The sequence below is a fragment of the Centropristis striata genome, chromosome 15, assembly GCF_030273125.1.
Source record: "Centropristis striata isolate RG_2023a ecotype Rhode Island chromosome 15, C.striata_1.0, whole genome shotgun sequence".
NCBI lineage: Eukaryota > Metazoa > Chordata > Actinopteri > Perciformes > Serranidae > Centropristis > Centropristis striata.
In genome coordinates, this window is record NC_081531.1 from 20,712,694 (window position 1) to 20,730,548 (window position 17,855).

A 17,855-nucleotide genomic window follows, 5' to 3' on the forward strand; every position below is an offset into this window, starting at 1 on the left:
GTCAGAGTTGAAGCAGGACAATAGCTGGAGGCAACCAGCTGTCAGAGTCAATGAAACCATGTTGTACAAGGGAGAGAGCACTATCAAACTGAAAGAAATACAACATATTGAGAGATAATGTGGTTTTGGCTTGGTTACACGTTTCTGACAAGTAAAAAAAAAAAAAAAAGTCTCCAGGCTATATGAAGGAAGTAATGGAGTAAAGTAATTACCTTTTGAAAGGAGCAAAGAGAAAGGATAGATTTAGAGACCAATTCAAGAGTTAGAGTGAAGAATTATATCCCAAAAATTTCATCAGCGTATGCTTGAACACTGTAACTACTGCAGCAGGCAAACTACAGGAGAAACAAAATGACCTTTCAACACCAAATATACAGTATATAAAAATAACCACATATAGGAAAACAAGCAGTGATATACACAACACACTAAAAACATGAACCACTTTAAATGTTAAGCTCCCTACATCCTGCTGTAATCACCATGCTTTATTAGAATGAACTAGCTTAGCTAATGAGGTCATTAATTTAAATAATAAGCTAATGGTGTGAATATGAACTTGGTGTCTTAAAGCAACCAGGAGAAACAGTTTAACAAAATTAGTTTTTCCTCGTTAACATGCAAATGTGATTGGAGGAAACCTGTGGTGCTAGAGTAAAATTTGTCTCATGTCATGTGTTGTGTACTCTTCTCAAGGATGAGTAAACACGCAGACAGGCAGACGCCACCACAGGGTGATCGTGGTGGTGGGGTATAATAATGGAAGAACCAAGCAAGCAGACTTAAACCTACATCAGCAAACATATAAGCACATTCAAACACACACACTCTACCAGTTGGCATGCTATCCGCAGCCCTGTGGCCAAGATACATTACATTAGAGAGCTATGTGACTGGGTTGTGCCCTCCTTTTCATGCATGGCTCGCATCAGCCAGGGGGCATTGAATGGCAGCCAGACAATGCAGTGTACACACACACACACACACACACACACACAAACACAAAAGGGAGGAAATGGCCAACAGCGTGGCTAATAACTGAACCAGCAGGATTTAGTGTGATTGATCCAGAGACAATCATTACTCTGCTCAAGGTAAAGAAGTAAACATCAGCCAAGAACGCTATACTACTCAGTGTTTCAAGACCAGTCTGGTCCACTATAGTCCGGATTAATTAAGATAAATTGATTAAATGTAGTCTAGTGTGATCTAGAATACTCTAGCAGAGTCCTCTCGTGTTTACATTCAAAGGTTCTGCACACCCACACATGTTTTCAAGGCATTTTTGCCAATATTCAAAGATACAATAAATATGCCAATTTAAGAGTTATTTCTATGTTGTTTTAGAACGAGAATACGTTGGATCCAATGGCTGGAACCAAGCTTAACAAAAACTGGCACCTGAACCGAAAGAAGCCATCCATCACTAGCCTGGAGCACAAAAAAACACTAATTTCTTATGTGTATATCACCATCATTGATTTAATAGAAATGCTCGAAATCCATCCGATATGTCCACCAACAATAATAACATTCAGTTCCACCTTATCAATCTATGCCTGTTGGCAGCAATCCTGTACATTTACATACCACAACAGTGAAGAAAACTTAAAAATAGCAAAAAAGAAATTTAAACCCTCTCATTTGAATTCCATCAGCTGGAAAAAGCCACAATTTCTGTGCATAGTTTAGTGTCAGCCCAAAACATTTACATTAAGACAAACAGTGAGAAGGTTGACTAATGCATGCTGGGAAAGCCAAGTCGCCTGGGGAGCTAATTAATTGGCTGACTATGACACTGCCGAGAGCACTTTGTCTGACTGAGCATTTAAAGGAGACAGTTCTCTGAAATGTGCAACAGAACAGGTCTGGGGAAGAAAAAAACAGCCTTATCTGGACACAAAACTGCAGGTGGGAGAGAAAAATCATGTGTCAGCTATTTTACCAGCTCACAGGATCTCTAACACACACTCATGCTGTTAAAGTAGGGTAAGCTCCAGCACAGAAACCCAGTTTGGGTGTTGGATAAAAAAAAAGTGGGGTGAAAGCAGCTGTTACTGCTCAAAGACTATTAGTGTTTTCTTGATATATGACTGTTTCAGGGTGTGCTCACACTCACAGCATGTTCATAGCAGCTTATTCGCACTCCGGAACGTTTCTTACTTTTAGTTTTGCTCATTTGGGCAGGTGAGAACAATGCCACTCAAGCTGAGGGAGCCTGAACCTGAAAATTTCCCTTTCTGATTAAATGGTGTATACCATATTCCAGTCTCTCTTTTTTTTCTAATTTTTAACTGGACAAGCTAAAGCCTCACTTTACTTGTGTTTCTTATTTGCTTGTAACTAGTCACCTAGTATCTAAATAGCCTAAACTAAAAATACAACAGAAAATACACCTTTAATCGGAGCTAATAAAACATGACACAGCACTGTTGTTGCAACACAAGACAGGTAAGGAGTCTCTTTAACTATCCTAATACAGAGTGTATGTGAGCTAGTACAGGCTGAAACTATGGCTGGGTGATAAAACAACAACAATTATCTCAATATAATTGTCTTTGATAGAAATATGACATACGTTTAATAAATGTTCCATATAATTAAACCACCCATACACCAGGAGCGGGCGGCCGCAATGCACCTTAAATGCAACCCTTCATTAAACAGAAGAAGAAAACAAACAGTCTATCATGTTGCCAAAGAAAATGAAATGACCTGCCGTGACCCCTCCAAACAACTGCTGGTTAACCACAACAACATGCAGTGTGACAACAGTGACCCTGACCTGACAGACCCCTTTGTAAAATAACTAAAGGTGTCAAATAAACCTAGTGGATTAAAAGGACAATATTTCCCTCTGAATATTAGTGGACTAAAAGTACTAGCAAAACAATTTGAATACTCAACTAAAGAAACTCAATACTCAACTACTCAAGTAGCTTACAACATTTAAGTACTAATAATGTACAGTGCATTACACATATGTGTGAATTAATGATACAGTTAATGATACAGAATTAATGATACAATACAATACATTGTTTTAAATCGATGTTGATTTGAAATTGATCCGCTGTTTGGCCACTGTTAGTCATTTTCAATACAATACAATACAAACAAACAAACAAACAAACAATAAAGAATGGTTTGGACTAAAATTAACCATATGGTTTGTCCAAATTTTACTCAAGAGCAAAAATCATTCTTATAACTCGAAATAAATAATGATTTTGAAATATATCCCTATAATTACTGACATCCACAATTTTTTTTATTGTGATAAAATATTTGGTTGTGTCTCCCAGAAAAGAAATCTCCCAAAAGTTTGGACTTGGAGAACATGCTGGGTGTTGGTTTACAGTTTGTTTCCTGTATTTAAATAAATAAACCACAAGGTAAAGCCTATTAAAATATTGTCACCACGCACTTTGGCCACTGTTTTTTTTTTGGCATGGTAATAAAAACAATATATAGAAACAAATAAACACAATGAAAATGTTGAGATTTTGACAATATATAGGCTATATAACATCATATCACCCAACCCTAGTAAGTAATATACCAATTATTAACGATTACTCATTAACAAGTAATCTAACTGATAGTCGACAGAAGTCAAGAGCACACTGCACCATGAGGAACACAATTATCACTTCAGCTTTATTAGTGTAGACACTGAATCTTTATCAGAGTCATTATAAAGTGTGCAGGTGTCACTGCCAATGAAAGTAAGAAATAAAGTGTCATAAAAAAAGAACATCTTGGCGTCAGCATACGGTTTACCTAAGGCAACAATAAATGTGTTGAATAGATTCCATTGTGATCAAAAACACAAAATAAATTCCATCCAGGAGGATACAAAACAGAGAAAAGCAGCAAATGCTGAAGCCGGATCCAGCTAATGTTTGGCGGTTTTGCTTTATTAGATACTTAATTTACTTAATCAAAAGTATACATCATTATCGCCTGAAAATTGATTGGTTTTCAGCACTAAAGTGTCAGTAGAATCAAACATTACTGTATAATCAATTAGTGGTAGAAAGTAGTGAATTTGGTACAAATATGTCAAAGATTATTCAAGTTTACCAATCTGGTGTATTGTAAATGAAAAAGAGACAGGACGTTTTGCTGGACTTTATGTCTGCCTGTCTTCAAGCTTCCAAATCTGTCTGACTGGCTGCATCCCATTTGTCATTCTGTCCACCCGTCTGTCTGCCTGTAAGCTTGCCATCTGTCTTTCTGTCTGTCTGACTGCTTGACTCTTTGCCTCTCTGCCCATCTACCCATTTGCCTGCCATCTGTTTGTCTGTCTGCAAGTATGTCACCCCTCTGCTTGGCTGCCTGTCTGTCTCTCTGTCTGTCTGTCTTCTACATCAGCCAGCCCTGTAGATGACAGTGCATTTACTTCAGCAGAAACACTGTTGTGGTTTGGGGTCTTCTTTCAGCACTTTGCAGCACTTAAGGTCAGCACACTACAACGGTTGCCATGATGGTGATCTATTATTAAGAGACTGTAGCTGCAGAGACCCAGCGGGCAACACACACACACACATATACACAGTGCTCTCTTGAGATGAGTAGGCAGTCTGGCTGTCAGGACATTAAGTGACTACAGGAACATCTGGACACACACACACACAGACAAAGACATAAAGATACACATTTGTTTTATGTATAAAGCAATTAAAAATGATATCACCGGACAGCGGTGCAGGTGATGAAGGTTCTCTGTAGCTATAACACACACACACACACACACACACACACACACACACACACACACACACACACACACACACCATTGGCCGGTGCTCAGAGCTCCTTGAGGAGCCAGAGGTCAGTCAGTTTGATAAAGAATCCTTGCATATAAATTGCTTCATAACAAGCCATCTCTCTGAGACAGTGCTGCATCTGTGTGTGTGTGTGTGTGTGTGTGTGTGTGTGTGTGTGTGAAGATGTGTATGTGCATCCAGGTAGATGTTTGTATATCAGTGCATTTATTTGTGTGCCTGTGTGTGTCTCTATAATCCTGATGGTGTGTGTGCTTATGTGTTGATTGGACAGACTAGGACCTGCCTGACAGGGGAACAAAAAGCCTTAAAAAAACACCTAACCAGGGAAATGCAGAGCTGCTCTCCTTTCATTTCTTTATTTTCTTCTTTGTTGCTTTCTCCCCCATCATTCACTTTTTCACCTCCAATGCTGCCACGTTTATCATCTCTTCCTATCACCATATCTCTCCTTTACTGCTGCTCTCTACATTCTCCAGTCATCTATCTGTCCATCATTTCTCCATCCTCCTTTGCCTCCCCTCTTTCTCCCTGTTTGTTCTCATCTCCCTCTTTTGACACTGAATATTTCCTCTTCACACACAGGATGAGAGGGGATGGAGAGGAGAGAGAGAGAGAGTGTGTGTGTGTGTGTGTGTGTGTGTGTGTGTGTGTAGCACCACTTGCCTGCACACTGCTAATGCTGTGTGTACAATCAAGACAGCTACAGCTAGAAGGCATACAAGGAAGACTGCAACACAGACACACACACACACGTCCAAGTCTATTTTCACTCTCTTTCCTTCAGCCTCCTCCCCAACCCATCTCCCACACACACACACACACACACACACACACTCACACAGACAGACAGCTATTTTTGGACAGAGCCACTAGAGAAAAGGTAGGCAAAAGAGAGAGGCTCTCACCAACGAGTTTGACAGGTATAGAGGGAAAGAGCACCAAAGAAAAGAATCACAAAGAATTATAAAGTGAGGTTGAGAGACCAGGGAGAGTAAAGACGGAGGAAGAAAAAGAACAGAGGGAGAGTGAGAGAGAGACAAAGAGAGATAGATAAGAGAGAGAGAGAGACAGAGGGGAGAAATAGGGCAACTATTATGAATGAGCTGAAAGAATCAAAATGTCAGGGTGTGTGCATGTTGGAATTTGTGTGTGCAGGATCTTGTGATGTTGGGTATCAAGTATTTACCCCAACATCAAACACACGTGCACACACACACAAACACAGACATGCATACACACGCAGACACTGCAAAGAGGCATGCGCTCGTCAAGAGAGAAAAAAAAAACAGATTTGACACACATCACACACATCAAACATCCTCATCAGGACTGCGCTAACAGGTGTGCAAGAAAGAAGACAGCAACCTACTCACACAGCCAGACATGAAAGCAAGAAACACACACACACACGTTTCTCTCGCTCAGTGTATGGATAGAATAGGCAGGAATCCTTCTCTCACATCCTGGCATATGAAGAGGAGCAGGAAACTGCTCTCTGTTAAAAGCCAATTTATGGCTCAGACTTTGGAGAGCTGTTTTTATGGTGATTAGTAAGTTGACTGTCTATCGACAGTAAATTAACATTTGAATAATTGATTGATCATGTAAGTCATTTATCAAGAAAAAATGGCAAATATTTGCAGGTTCCTGCTTCTACATCACAAGGATTTCCTCTGTTTAGCGTTTAGCTGCATGGCTCTATGGATGTCAGTAGGTCGATCAGGAGAATGAAATGTCTGAACACCTGTTAGACTGCCTGCCGTGACATTTTCTACTACAGCAGTCCTCAACTTAAAAAATTCCTTAGTCAACTAGCACGATTAGTCGATTAAATCAAAACATCTGTAAAAGTGAATTTCTCCACAAAAGGAGCATGCAGAACTTTAAATCTTGTGTTTACCAGACATGTGCTCATAGGCTTCTTAGAAATAAGCCACTCACCATGAAGAATGACAGATTAGTTAACGACTCAACTTAGAGGAGGGCAGCCCTATTGTTTACAAACATTCATGGTTCCCTGAGGACAATCCATTCGGACTTTGGTGATAATGTCACATTTGCTCTAGTGCCAACAGCAGGTTTTCATGTTTTTCAGTAAAATATCCCCAAAACTATTGGATGTGTTGCCATAAAATTTGGTACACAAATGTATGTAAACACTGAGAACAAGGCCAAGCATGCTATGATGGACTGCACTTATATATGGACTGCACTTACATAGCGCTTTTATCCAAAGAGCTTTACACTACAGACTGCGCTCATTCACCTGTTCACACACATTGGTGGCCGAGGCTACCCTAAATGGTGCCACTTGCCTCCATTGGGAATCTATTCACACACCGATGAACACAGCATCGGGAAACATTTGGGGTTCAGTATCTTGCCCAAGGATACTTTGACATATAGGCTGCCATGGTCAGGGATCGTACCACCAACCCGCCAATCAGTGGGCAACCACTCTACCAACTGAGCAACCGCCACCCCATGATGGACATGTTAAACATTATACCTTTTTAGCATCAGCAGTTTAGCATTATCACTGCAGGGCTCAACAGTTGACATTCTGGAACCAGATAACGCTGTATGTGACAACGCTACACATACATTGGTGGGATTACTTCTACCTAAACTCAATAATGTGCATGAACATATTGTTATGTGTAGACACCGACAGAAGACTGCTCTGCTAATGTGCTTTAGCTATGAAGCTTGTGTAGACTTGTACGAGTCCTGTTGGTCAGATAAAATAAGCAATTTCAAGATGTTACCTTGGGCTTTGAGAGCTTGTGATGTCAGCTTTTCACATGTGTTTTTCACACTGGAGATACCGAACAATAAATCAATCGAAAAAGAATCAACAGAAGGAGTTACAGGCTTAGAATGTGTGAGTGTATGCTCCCGGAGAGAGACAATTACACTCTGGTTTTAGGATATTTAAAAATAAATAAATAAATAAATAAGAATTAAATGCCTTGAAAGAAGGCAGAATAAAGCTGATCACTGCTGGACCATCGATTGAATACATTTGTGAGTGAATTGCATTATGTGCTGCTGTGCACCTGAGCCCACCGACAGGGTAAGAGTCACAACACAAGAGGTGGAAAACCACAGATAACCTCAAAGTGCAGAGATAAAAACCACAGCATACAGCTGTGCTAAACTTCTCTGCCAGCAGCTCTAATGTTGTGCTCATGACCTCACTCAATAGCACACACACACACACACACACACACAAACACACCACATCTCCTGACTGACTGGAAGACTCGAAGCCACTTAAGAGCAGTCATGAGTCACTGTGATGCTGATATCACCATTCCCATCAGCCCTCTCCCCTGTGGTCCCCCCCACTGAACACGCCATGGGGATCCAGCGGATGGAAGAAAGCTCACTCCTTATGTCAAATACAGAAGACTGTTGTCTCCCTAAAGTGAATTAGTTTTCTGCTATTGCTCTCTGGGGAGCAGAGCTAGCCTAAGTGAAGTGTAAAATAACAAAGGAATAAAAAAATAAACGCAACCTGCTAGCTGTAGCATGGTTTAAATGAGAAACACTGACGATGCTAAGAGCCAAACTCGGTCCTTAAGGGAAACTGAAAGACGTTAGAGATTATACTCAAATGAAACATTTCGTATGTTTCTGTGTTTCCCCACAGGTACTTTATTCAGGGGAGGGGAATATTAGTAACCAATCCATTTTTTTCTTGCACTGCAGAGGTTTTTCCTCCCCCATCTGGCAGTGAGAGTAATCTTACAAACAGCATTGATGCGAGAGGTTCTAAAAGGAAGCTGCAATTAGTAATCCGGTCAGTTCCAAACAGGTTTTGTAGATCAGAAATGGTACACCCATGTCCAATCTGTTCTTTCAGCAAGGAAAGGCTACACCAGTGGTAATCCATGTTTGTCCTCACTTATTTTATGACTTTATCATTCAATTATTAAGACCAAGCTTCTTTTTTATCTAGAGCATCCAATCCAGAAACTTTTCTCTGACACATATTGATATTTTTCCGCCATTCTCCTAGCTGCAGCTCTATCGTTTCATTGAATTTAGGATACCAAACCACTGATTTAGTTGTTTTTTTTTAACTTTCTGGTAAGGCGTTATAAAAGACATATATCAGCACGTAAATGCCGAAAGCGAAGTACGAGTTACGAGTATGACCTGACCAGGACGACCTGACGGAAGTGACATATTTACGTAAAAATGTGATGCACTGAATTGCTTACATTTGTTTTCACATGGGAAACAAACTCCATTCTCTGAAGTCCAACGTCTGTTCTGTTCTGTTCTCGCCGTCATTCACATTTATTACAGCCGCTAGAGGGCGGTGGAAGACAGTCTAGCCCCGGGATTCCACTGGATGCAATACGACTCTGAAACAGGTCCATCCGCAACGGCTGCGTATCCCCGCAGTCCGTCAACACACACCGGATCCGTCTGTGATCCGCACTGTTGCGGACAGCGGAGTCCTGAGGATGCACAAGATCTTGCAAATTCACGCGTAATCAAGTCATGGGTTTTCTACATGTATAACTAGAGAATGTCTCATTTAATGTACAACATTTATTGGACCATATTAGTAACTTACCATCCACTCCCATTACTCATGCAATGGTTTTCCAAGCCACCTCCTTTTTATGGTTGTCTTTATATAAAGGATGTGACGGGTCATAGACAGTTGTATGATTTTGGACCTCCAGAATAAACATCTCCTCATCCATGGTGTCAGTGGGGTGAAAAGACGAGTGAAAGCCTCTAACCTGTTGACTTCAGGTCTGTCCCCACCCATCATGACGTCTTCAAGTTGTGAAATACACATTTGAAAATATACCGGATGTTTTATTTTATGTCTGTGCATGACTTCCTGCCCTGAACGATCTTCTCTGTGCTGAATTGACGCGCCGTGCATCAAAAATAGAAGCTCTGCGCAAGTGTTGCGAGAGCTGACGGATGGCCGTGCGACGACGGACTCACTACGCAGCGGATACGGAATCGATGGAGTCTCACACAGTGATTATAATGAATGCGTATCGGCTCCGCCAACGGATCTGCAGCCGTTACGCATTCAGTGGAATTTAGGGGTAAAACGTAAATATGGGTTCTAATTTGATGCCTACAAACTACCTATGGGTCGTGTTTGAGGGGAGACCAATCTCTTCAGGAAGCCTACAAAGCCAATCAAAACTAAACACATGAGGCCAGTGTTAACTTGATGTTGCGACACCACCTGAATATTAACTTCTGCATACCGTGAAGGTTAGAATTTACTGTTTCTGTATTCAGATTGCCTTTGATGCTTGACTGTAAAGGCCTTGAAATGGGTATTCTCTTGGTCAGCACCTTACTATAAGCGATGCACTCTCCACTTTCTATTTATCACATCTCACCACTCTGAGAGGCTTTTTGTCCAGTGTAATTGAAAGAAACACTTTAACCTGCTGTCATGGTCAGACGACACATCATACATGTTGGTCTTAAGTGGCTTCCTGGTCTTGCACTGGTAGGAAACATAATAGCACATGTATTTTACAGTGGCTAGCTCTCAATATTCCAGTGTTTTTAGTTCTAAGAGTTGTCTCAATATACAAGTCTCAGGGAAAAAATATGAAATAAAAACAGAGGCTAGAACGAAGTAGGGAAGGACTGATTCAGGAATAGGAAATGTACAGAAGAAACTCCATGCCCTAACCCATAGACACACACACACACACACACACAGTAGAATTATACACAATATATGGACACACACACGTGGCATCCACACCAACTGGAGAGGCGTCGGGCCAAACAAATGAGCCACAGAAATCAAATAGATTTCCTTTATCACCTTGCTGGCTCCAGCCACCAGAACATTAACACAATATTTATTGATGCTGCCACTGCTCCTGCTGCTGCCGCTGCATCATGGGAGCAGGAAAGAGAGAGTGGAAAGCAGAGAGAGAGAGTGAGATAGAAAGAAGAAATGAATAAGAAAAGGAAAAAAAGAAGGAAGAGGCAGAGGTCCAAATAATTTTCTAACTAAGCCTGCCGCTCCGTCTCCTAAAATCTGCTGACAAACAATGAAGGAGGTGAGCCGGAGCCAGCGAGGCTGGGGCCCTGCCAAAAAGCCAGGAGGAGAGAGTGCAAAAGGGGGGAGGACAGGTGGGAGGGAGGGGAGAAGAGGGAGAGAGAAAGAAACACAGAGAGAGATGGAGGATTGATCCATTGCTCCCGTCTATACTACCATCAGGAGTTCATTAGCTCCTGGAAGGGAGTAAAGGAAGGATGAAAGGACAGAGAGAGGAGGATGAGGACTCTGCCCTTCACTCCCAGCAACCCTGACGACCACCTCCCTGTTTATCTAACTGGACCTCCACCTCCTCCTCCCCTCCTGTTGTCTGTCATCCTGTCATCGCAACATCTCTCCTCTACCTTCTGTCCTACCTTCAGCTATATCCAGTGGTGGAATGTACCTAAGTACATTTACTCAAGTACTGTAAAGAACAAGAACCTCAAAATTGTACTTTTTTAAATCTCCCATCATCTACAAAATCCTCCTGTACACCTTTAAGGCCATCCACAACCTCGCCCCTCCTTAACTGTCCGATCTCCTCCGCATTGCCACCTCCTCCTCCCACTCCCTCCGATCTTCCTCCTTCATCCATCTCTCTGTACCCTCCGCCCCCTCACCACTATGGGGAGCAGAGCCTTCAGCCACTCTGCCCCCCCAACTCTGGAACTCACTCCCACCGGACATCCGAAACACACTCTCTCCCACTATTCAATTCCAGACTAAAAACTCACGTTCAAATTAGCTTACTCCGTATGACTGCACCACACTTCTTTTTTTTCTTTGTTTTATTATTTTCTGTAACGGCACTTTTTTTTGTTTTATTAATTTTTACAGTGTCATTGAGTGTTAGAAATGTGCTTATAAATTAAATGTATTATTATTGTTATTATTATTATCATGATACTTGAGTATTTCCATTTGATGTAACTTTATACTTCTTCACAACATTTTGAGGCAAATATTGTACTTTTTACTGCACTATATTTAGCCGACAGCTTTAGCTACTTTTCAGGTCAAGATTTAACATAAAACCTGAAAAAAATTTTAAATAATTAAACTTTTTTTTTTTTTTATTAAACCTCATAACAGTAAAATAAGTCATTGAAAAGTCCTACTTTGAGAAAATGAAAATGCTGTTTATATAAATGCACAATAATAATAACAATCTGTGCGGCCATTCTGCATAACAAGAACATTTTGATGCTGATACTTTTGTACTTTTACTTCAGTAACTTTTGAATGCAGGACTTTTACTTGTAGTGGAGTAATTGTGGTATTAGTACTTTTACTAAAGTAAGGGATCTGAATCTCAATCCTCTTCTTCTTCTTCCCTTTTTTCCTCTTTTTGATATATGTGGTTCTTTTTAAGTATACATTAAGCAGAAATTAAATCCTCAAAGATGGCACAGTGAGTCAGAAGCTTATTTCCATCTTGGATCACCGGGTGTTCAAACAGCAAAAGGAAGGTCTGACATACTGTTTCTGTCTGTTGTTTACTCGCCCTCTCTCCGCACAAACATACACACACACACACTTATTCCTGAAACTCTTCCCATCAGGAGCTCAGGCAGCATCTGTCAGCCTGTCCATCATTGTGCTTACAGCCTTCAGACTTCTTTTTTTAAATAATTTTTTCCCTAAAGAAGAGTAGGAGGTAGCAGGCGGCAAAGAGAGAATAGTCTGACATTTAGGATGATAAAAGGAAATAGGATGGAATGGATAACACATTTTTAAAAAATGTTTCTGGATGTAAATTTATACAGCAACTGTACAGTGAGTGACTTTACACAGTAACAACTAACACCATTGACAAAGCCAGATTTCACGTAGACCGATGCTTGAAGCTGCTTGATGAAAGTGCTAGTACTAGTTTTGACTTTTTAAGCAACATGCAGTTCATTATAGGGCTGGGCAATATATCGCTATAAAAAATATATCTATATATTTTTAAATGTGATATAGAATTAGACCATATCTCATACATCAATATAGTTTAAAAAATATATATAATATATATATAAATGCTGCCCTTAGTAGGATTTGTCATATTCAGTTCTTTTGTAATGTTCGTTATTCTTTTCATATATAAATATATTTATTTCATAAAAAGGTTGGCCTATTTTATATAATAGGCTATTTTTATTTAAGATTTTTTTTTTATTAAAATGTGCACTTTTTGGAGCTTTGATTTTTTTTTTTTTTTTTTTAAAGGTACTCCTGGTGTCATACAGTATTTATGTTCACTTAAATCAATGGTTTCAATAAAACTACTTGTGACATGTTATATTTGGCTTTGACTTTCACTGAACATTTGTTCTCACTTTGCAATAAAAATATCAGGATATATATCGTATATCAATATTAAGCCTAAATATAATGGGATATGACTTTTGGTCCATATCGCCCAGCCCTAGTTCAATATTTAGTCTGTATGAGTGAAAAAAAAAATGCCAAATCAACAATCGTAATTTTCCCAGAAACTAAATGGCAACTTTAAATAGCTTGTTTTGTCCAACCAACAATCCATCAACACAATTTATTTCAATAAAATTATATAAAACTGAGAAAAGCAAACAGAAACTCACATTTAGCATTTGTGCTTAATGAATAACAGACACAGATACCATCTGAACATCCATAATATAAAATGTCCTCCAGCAGGTGGAGGGGAAATGAAAACATATGAAATAAGCATAAAAGGAAACAAAACATGAGCTCGGCGAGATATGCTCTAATGATATCACCCTCAACACAGACTTCACTGTGAACTATCACAAAATATGGATCATTAATTTTATCTGAAAAACCATCTGGTGCACCAGAACGCCCCACTGCTCTTATTCAGTCAGCGAGGGACAGCTTCTGCAGGACGAAGAGTTATGAAGCATATTCCAATTACTCCTGCAAAAATCTTTCTGTGAAATATGTGTAGCATTTCCTTTCTCGCCAGTGGTGTGTGCAGGTGTGTGCACACTTGGCAATTATCTTTTACTAACAAGGCTGAGTCACAGTGGCACAGGATTTTAGAAAAAAAAGGGGAAATTAAAACACCCCCTCTCCCCTTGAAGTCTGACGTCATCTCCTTCCTACTGAAAAGCAGGTTAGCACACACACACGCACACAAAAAGCCACTAATGAGGTTCTATGCCACAGCAGGGTCACCTACTGAGCGCAAACACTGACAAAACACACACGGGCTAATGCATAAAAACATGCCTGCAGCATCTAAACCACCACGTGGCTGGTTTCATGTTGCAGAACTTGTAAGTTATAACAAAACCTGCACATGAGCTCACCAGAACTGAACACTGACAGGTGTTTTCATGTGTTCGCAGGGGGTTTCGTATATGTGACCTCAAGGGGAGTCACTACAGGTGAACAGAGTAAAAAAGTTCATTAATGGTTACCATGAAACATGAAAATGAGTCATTATTTTATGAAATATGTGCTTATTTTGCATATTTTTCCAGGACATACATTTAAATACTGGATTAAGCCAGGTTCAAAATTCTTGTTTCCTTTTGTTGACATATTAGAAGCAAAAGGTTTTTAACAGAGGGATCTTTGAATATCTTTTTTTCCATAAATAATAAAACGCTGTTGAAAGCCCAAAACATCTATTTTCATTATGCTTTTAGGAATACAATGTTGTAGAAATCATGCTGTGAATCAAAATGTGAAAAAAAAACCTTTACAAAAGCCCTCAGAATATAGATAGAAATTAAATTGAAAAGTTTGGTGCAATGTTAGTGCTACTGTAGTGGAAACTTCTAGCTCAAAGTGGAAAAAGAATATTTTGAGAAAACGGGAGGGAAATCCATATATTTTCCAAGACGTGGCGAATAGGGTAAAAGTTATTAACTAATAATTATCATAATAACAGTTGATAACAGACAATTATTTTTTTATTACACGTTTTCTGACATGTTCTGACATGTGTATAAATATGCAAATTATCAATTATCTAATGCTAACTTTTGGTGGATGTAGGAGGAATCTGTTGACATGATAAACACCTAAATGTGTATTTTGGATGTTTTCTTAGTAATTAGTCTGAAAGAAGGAAAATCCATTTTTTTGCCTGTCTCGTCTTAACCTAACTGTAAACGTAATAAAAAAAATTTAAAAGTCTTTAAAGATGTTGTTTTATGTAATAGCCCCCATTACAGAGCAAGCAACTGTAGCGTCCTTTATGAAAGATAATGAAGTCTAAGAAAAAAAGTTTCACAGCTTTATTATTTCTGTATTTCTAACATTCTTCAAGAGACAAAAAGTCAGAAAGAAATCATGACACATAACACGCATCGGATCCGAAATTTATTCATTCACGAGATTCATCAGTATCGGTATCGGAAATCCAACATCAGGCCATTCTGGGACATGAAACTACACACCAAAAAGAACACACACACACAAGAATCCTACTCAGCTGGTAGTAATACCCTTGTAGACAACATGCTGGTTAGTTAGTTAGTAAGCAGAGCAGAGCGCAGCAGAAACCTGGTGACATGACAGCTAGCCAACCCTCCTGCAGGCACACACACACACACACACACACACACACACACACACACACACACACAATCCTTTAGCTCAGTTGGTTCCCATCCTTCTTATCTGACACAAATTTCTGCATCTCACACACACACACACACACATTTGCCCTTCAGTCATCATTTGCAATGTTTGTAAAACGTATGTGTGTGTGTGTGTGTGTGTGTGTGTGTGTGTGTGTGTGTGTGTGTGTGTGTGTGTGTGTGTGACTCTGAGGGATTGAGGGTACAGTTAATGTGACGTCAGTGGTCCATTCATGAACAACACCCCTCCTCCTCCCCCTCCTTCTCCTCTTCACTACGTAGCAGCTAATGCGATACAACGCACCACGTGGGGGTCCTTACCCCCTTTCCCAGCCAATCCAAGCTGAGCGCTTAACGCAGCAGACACAAATACACACTCACGCTACGCTACACCCCACCCCCACCAACACTAACACACACGTGTGCGAATGTACACATGAGGCTTAAAAAGTCTGCATGCTCAAGTTTCACATGACATACTGTACAGGGAGCGTGGATACATATGGGCGCACACATTCCCCCTCACTGAGCTCCTGAGTCAGATGATCAGAGGAAATACAGTAAAAGCTTGATCAAGAGAGGATGAGGGGGATGATGGAGTGATGGATAAATGACTGAAACGATGGATGAAGTAAAAAGGGGCAGAGGATGGATGGACTAGAAGGATAAAAAGGAAAAGGATGGATGAGGAATGAGGGATTGATACATTGATGATTGGCTGGAGGAAAGTCTGCCGTCAAAAAAACGGAAGCAAAAAGAAAACAGCTCTCATCCCTGTTCACTTGCCTTGTAAACAACCACTGTCTCTAGGCGAGAGAGGCAAGCCTCAAGGGAGGGAGGGAATGAGAGAGGGAGGGAGGGGGGAGAAAGAGAGGGAGAGAGAATGAGTGAAAACAAGATAGCACTGCATCAGGAAAGATATGAAAGACAGAGAGGGGGATAGAGAGAGAGTTGTTATGCCCCCACACACCATGACTCATCTCCGGTTTCATACCCAGCAGGAGGAGGGTTGTGTGTGTGTGTGTGTGTGTGTGTGTGTGTGTGTGTGTGTGTGTGTGTGTGTGTGTGTGCGTGTGTGTGCGTGTGTGTGTGTGCGTGTGTGTGTGTGTAGACAAGAGTGTGTTGCGAGTTTGAAGAGCATGGTACGTGCATCTGAATATGTGTATAAAGTGAGCAAGAGGCACACAGAGTTGTTAGTGTGTGTGGACAAATCAAGCTTATGTGTGCTGATGATGATGTGTGTGTGTGGAGTATGTGTGTGTGTGGAGTGTGTGTGATGGTGGGAAGGGGGGGGGGGCTTCTGCTGTCACAACTGGGAACATTTAACAAGTCCCAAGACAATTTCAGCTTAATTGATTCAAGGCGACAGCCAGTTCAGCTTCACATGTGCAATCAAAAAAAGCTTAAAAAATCCGGATAAATTGCTTGCATCCGTTAATGATCAGCACTTACAGGCAGACATAATATTCTTTAGAGGTTCTCCGGGCAATTATGAAGAGTAGGTGGCCACAACGTGCTGCTGAAAAATCACACCAGGGGCAAATGCCCCACTTACACCCCATTAATCCTGCTCCCACCTGACTCCCTGCATCAGCATCTGCAGCCACATGTCAAGTCCTTGTTTTGTCGGGGGGGTTACAGGTAAGGAGAAACATTCATCTAAATTCAGGGATACAGACAGAGCTCTGACTTTGAGGAGGTAAACAACAGCCACTCCCCCCTCTTCTAAAGCCAGCTAGATCTGCACAGCACGAAGCAGGAGGAGGAGGAGGAGAGGGTGAAGGAGGCAGAGAGGAGTTGCTCTAATTCCTTGATGTGTGTGTGTGTGTGTGTGTGTGTGTGTGTGTGTGTGGTTGCGTGCTCAGCCTCACTAAAAGCAGTGCTACACCCCCCCCCCCCCCACCCGTTTCCTTTCCTCCCTTTTACTGAGGAGTGAACCTGCAAACCCTCCAGGGACTGTTTGGTGCCTCCACCCTGCACCCAGACCTGCTGCTACTGCTCTCCACACAACTTCATCTCATATCCTCACCCCCCCTACACACACACACACACACACACACCTATATCTGTCTGCAAATGTGTGTGTGCGTGTTCCAGCTTTTCACGTTCGCCTGCAAGTTACAACTCACATACCTCGCTACGCTGCTGCAAATGGCCCCATTTGTCGCAATTACGCGCAAAAATAACCACACTTGGACTCTCTCCAACTACCCGCCCGCACACTTGATTCCCAACGGGGGCGCGTTCACGTTACAGCTACAACATGGTCAAGTTTGCCGGGTTAATTTCATCCTCGGCGTGCACGGGCTCGGGCTTCCAAACGGGTTATTATTTGTCGTTTCGTTCCCTGCAAAACACATGCCCCCTCCTTCTTGACCCACATGCACCGCTCAGTCTAACAACACTGTAAGCGCCCCTGCCGCTGACTGT

At 41.0% G+C, this 17,855-nt stretch overlaps 1 protein-coding gene across 1 annotated transcript in view; it reads right to left on the reverse strand.

The window, feature by feature from the left end:
- jade2 (jade family PHD finger 2) overlaps window positions 1-17,855 on the reverse strand; it is a 212,607-nt gene that overhangs the window by 193,633 nt on the left and 1,119 nt on the right. The gene's annotated exons all lie outside the window — the stretch shown is intronic.